This window comes from Eulemur rufifrons, chromosome 7 (assembly GCF_041146395.1).
Source record: "Eulemur rufifrons isolate Redbay chromosome 7, OSU_ERuf_1, whole genome shotgun sequence".
Taxonomy (NCBI): Eukaryota; Metazoa; Chordata; class Mammalia; order Primates; family Lemuridae; genus Eulemur; species Eulemur rufifrons.
In genome coordinates, this window is record NC_090989.1 from 112,229,387 (window position 1) to 112,234,274 (window position 4,888).

The following is a 4,888-nucleotide window of genomic DNA, read 5'->3' on the forward strand; positions in this document are numbered from 1 at the left end:
AGCAGCCTATTTTTCATCCATATTATAAGAACATTTTACTTGCCATCACTGAATTTTAGCACTTAAAAACATCGTGATGGCATAAAGAGTTAAAATAGCATTATGTCTAGAAACAAGAAGTCAATTTCTCTTCCATTAAATCAGCAGTTCCCAATCTTTTTGGCACCAGGAATTGGGTTTTATGGAAGACAATTTTTCCATAGATGGGGTGGGAGTGAGGGAGGCGCGTCGGGGGAAGCAGAGCTCAGGGTCAGGCAGTGATGCCAGTGATGGGGAATAGCTGTAAATACAGATGAAGCCTTGCTCCCTCACCTGCTGCTCATCTCTTGTTGTGCACCAGCCCCTGCCCCCCACTCCCACACACACCAGTTCCTAACTTTCATGGTAGACAATTTTTCATGGGGAGGGAGGGCGGGGGAATGGCAGAGCTCTGTAACCCAGCTCCTAACAGGCTGGGGTTGGGAACTGCAGCATTAAATGACTATTGCCAATTTCTTGCTTTCCCAACTTTTAAATTCTGTTGTCATGACACACTCTACCTGGTAACTGGAAATCTCCACAAGCAGAAAGTAGTTTGCTCATATATATGATTGTGTACATGAGTCCAACCACAGCATTGCTGGCTATCTAACATCTTTGAAGTAAAATTCCAGATATTGACATAATAATGATCTACATATGTCATTCTTTTCAAAAATAGATTTCTCAAAATTGAATTTTAATATATTCTTATGCTCTGTTGAGACAAGCTTACCAAAATTGTAGAACTTACTTCTCAAATACCTGAAAATAAAACTACACAGTGTATTTATTATGACTTTTCATCACATGAATTTAATATTCTAAAATCATGATCAAGTAACATGTCTTCGAATTGGCATTGGCATTTGAACAAGTATATTTTAACCAAAAAGAATTCTAGGTAGAACATAAGAAAATAAAAAAGAATCATCTGTTTATTGTAGGATTTTGCAAAATGATGAATGCCTTTCGGAAGCATAATTTATGCAATTCTTTTTATTTATGCTAATGTATGACCCAAAGTATTTTCTAACTTTTCTAACTCGAATGTAATAAAGGATTTCAATATGATTGACACGGACTTTATTCTCTCTGTCACATCTAGTTTTTTTTTCATGCATATGTGTGTTTTGCAGTGTTCCCGTTGAGTTGTTAATGAACCATCAATTATTTATGCAAATTGGAAGCAGAAACTAAAATTCTCTAACCAGGGTGTTAGACTTAAGACGGAATATGAAAATATTTGAATTTCAGCACAAGTATATTGACTTGTGGAGAGACATACACAAATTTAAAAGTGTTATTTTGTGCTTTAATGAGTGTATATGATCTTTGAATTGGAGATTCCTTTGCTATGGGCAACTAGACTATATTTAATCGGGGAGAAGGGAGCTGTATATTATTCATAGATACCACTTGAGGCAAAAGATTAAACATACTACATTGCTTACTTACAATCCAATATAGCATTTTGGAAAGTTATGTCCATTTTAGCAAAAAATGAGATGTTTGACATGCACGTGGTGATCGAGATTTTATAATAATGTGTCTCTCCAAGTTAACAGTGAGTAATCCCAGAGCATAGATATCACTGAAGAGGGGGCTCTCTTTCTTTCTAGAAGTCTTTCACTTTGAAATCACCCACATTTTTTCTCTGCATAGGCTCCTAGGATATTTTTGTGAAGATATTAAGAGTAATATTTTATAAATTCTGCTAACATTATTTCCTCTGTTTAATTCTTGCTTTCTACCTCATTTCCTGGAGGAGAGTCCAACCTTGCCAGAATGCGTTGACCAGTCAGAAGGAAAGGAGAAAGAGATCAGTACATAATAGCTGAGTACATAAAAGCTAGGTGCTTGCTCTATGTCCAGCTCTGTTTCAGTCTTTTTAATTAATCATTACAACAAACCCTTGTGGTATGCTGATATTATTATCCTGGCTTAAAGATAAGAAAGACAAAAGGTCATTCACAAAACTGCTAAGTGACAGAATCAGTCCAGTGATTTCCCCCTTACTGGCTGTTTCACCTTCTGTGGTTTCAGTTATCACCTACGGTCAATAGTGATCTGAAAATAATAAATGGAAAATTCTAGAACTAAACAATATATGTTTTATTTTTATTTATTTATTTATTTTGGCCGAGTACAGGGAACTTTATTGATGTTACATGACAAAGTGGGGCTCTCTAGGCCCCTCCCATTCTTCAGGGGCTGTGGCATGGAAACTGTGTCTTGAGGAGGGGAGATTCTCAGTGAGATGGGGACTGAGTAGGCAGGGACACCCCAGCAGCTGAAGCCTCTCTCTTCCTCTGCGCTCTGGCTGGGGCTGGTGGTCCAGGGCTCTTACTCCTTGGTGGCCATGTGGGCCATGAAGTCCACCACCCTGTTGCTGTAGCCAAATTCATTGTCGTACCAGGTAATGAGCTTTACAAAGTGGTCGTTGAGGGCGATGCCAGCCCCAGCATCAAAGGTGGAAGAGTGGGTGCCACTGTTGAAGTCGGAGGAGACAACCTGGTGCTCAGTGCAGCCCAGGATGCCCTTGAGGGGGCCATCCGCCGCCTGCTTCACAGCCTTCTTGACGTCGTCATACTTGGCCGGCTTCTCCAGACGGCAGGTCAGGTCCACCACCGACACGTTGGCAGTGGGGATGCGGAAGGCCATGCCAGTGAGCTTCCCGTTCAGCTTGGGGATGACCTTGCCCACGGCCTTGGCGGCACCAGTCGACGCAGGGATGATGTTCTGGAGAGCCCCACGGCCATCACGCCACATCTTCCCAGAGGGGCCATCCACGGTCTTCTGGGTGGCGGTGACAGCATGGACTGTGGTCATAACCCTCCACGATGCCAAAGTTGTCGTGGATGACCTTGGCCAGGGAGCCTAAGAAGTTGGTGGTGCAGGAGGCATTGCTGACGATGGTGAGGTTGTTTTGGTACTTGTCGTGGTTCACGCCCATCACAAACATGGGGGCGTCAACAGAGGGTACAGAGATGATGACCCTTTTGGCACCCCCGTCTAGGTGAGCCCCGGCCTTCTCCAGGGTGGTGAAGACGCCAGTGGACTCCACAACGTAATCAGTGCCCGCTTCACCCCATTTGATTCTGGTGGGATCTCGCTCCTGGAAGATGGTTATGGGATGGCCATTGATAACAAACTTCCCGTTCTCTGCCTTGACCGTGCCATGGAACTTGCCGTGGGTGGAGTCGTGCTGGAACATGTAGACCATGTAGTTGAGGTCAATGAAAGGGTCATTGATGGCGACAATATCCACTTTGCCAGAGTTAAAAGCAGCCCTGGTGACCAGGCGCCCGATACGGCCAAAACCGTTTATTCCGGCCTTCACTTTCACCGTGGTGTCTCAGAGACGGTGCTGGCGCTGCGCCAGAAGATGCGGCTGTCTGTCCAACGGGAGGACCAGAGAGCAGCAATATATGTTTTAAACTGCACACAATTCTGAGTAGTCACCATTATGAGTAGTGTGATGAAATCTTATCCTCTACCCCACCTGGGAAGTGAATTATCCCTTCATCCAGTGTGTCCACGCTGTATATGCTTCCCCTCCTGTGAGTCACTTAGCAGCATTTGTGGTTATCATATTGGCAGATCACAAGAAAAAGAAAGGGGAGCACAATACAATAAGATGTTTTGAGAGAGAGAGAGAACCACATTCACATAACTTTTACTACAGTATATTGTTATATTTATTCTATTCATTAGTGTTGTCTTACTGTGCCAAATTTTTAAACCAAACTTTATTATAGGTACTATATGTATGTACAGGAAAGCACATAGGATATACAGGGCTCAGTATTATCCAAAGTTTCAGGCATCCACTGGGGGTCTTGGAATGTATCCCCTGTGGGTAAGGGGGGACTACTGTATTTTAACATGGGCAGTCTGGTTCAAGGCTGTAGTTTTTCATTTAGTCTGTAGTCTATCTTCCCTTCCTTTAGAAAGGAATCCTAAAGAGAAGTAAGTGATGAGAAGAGAGAAGTTTAATGAGAAAGTCTTTTGGAGTAATGAGAAAGGTTTGGACTAAAGATGGTCAGAAGCAATCTTCAGTGTTTAAAGGTACTCAATAGAAAAGAAAATGCAAAGGAGAGTTTTAAGAGACGACATGAGATGTTGTGCCTTCTTTTGGTATTCTAGACATGTAAATAAAAAAGACTAATTATTTTGATATCACTTTACAGTCTTTTTTATAATTATATTTTTTTTATTTTTTTATTTTTTTATTTATTTATTTTTTTTGAGACAGAGTCTTGCTTTGTTGCCCTGGCTAGAATGAGTGCCGTGGCGTCAGCCTAGCTCACAGCAACCTCAAACTCCTAGGCTTAAGCAATCCTACTGCCTCAGCCTCCCAAGTAGCTGGGACTACAGGCATGCGCCACTATGCCCGGCTAATTTTTTCTATATATATTTTAGTTGGCCAGATAATTTCTTTCTATTTTTAGTAGAGACGGGGTCTCGCTCTTGCTCAGGCTGGTCTCGAACTCCTGACCTTGAGCGATCCACCCGCCTCGGCCTCCCAGAGTGCTAGGATTACAGGCGTGAGCCACCGTGCCCGGCCTTTATAATTATATTTTTTAATTTTTTTTTATTTCATCATATTACAGAGGGTACAAATGTTTAGGTTACATATATTGCCTTTGCCCCACCTGAGTCAGAGCTTCAAGTATGTCCATCCCCCAGACGGTGCGCACGGCACCCATTAGGTGTCTATATACCCATCTCCTCCTGCCCCCTCCCACCTGCCCAATGCCTGATGAATGTTACGACTATGTCCCCAGAATGTATCATGAGAGTTAATGCTTAACAAGAGTTACATTCTCATAGAGCATGCCACATCTTCATCACCAGAGACCCCAAG

At 42.7% G+C, this 4,888-nt stretch overlaps 1 pseudogene; it reads right to left on the reverse strand.

The window, feature by feature from the left end:
- Positions 1-2,196: 2,196 nt before the first annotated feature.
- Positions 2,197-3,375, reverse strand: LOC138386612 (glyceraldehyde-3-phosphate dehydrogenase pseudogene; annotated as a pseudogene).
- Positions 3,376-4,888: the final 1,513 nt, after the last annotated feature.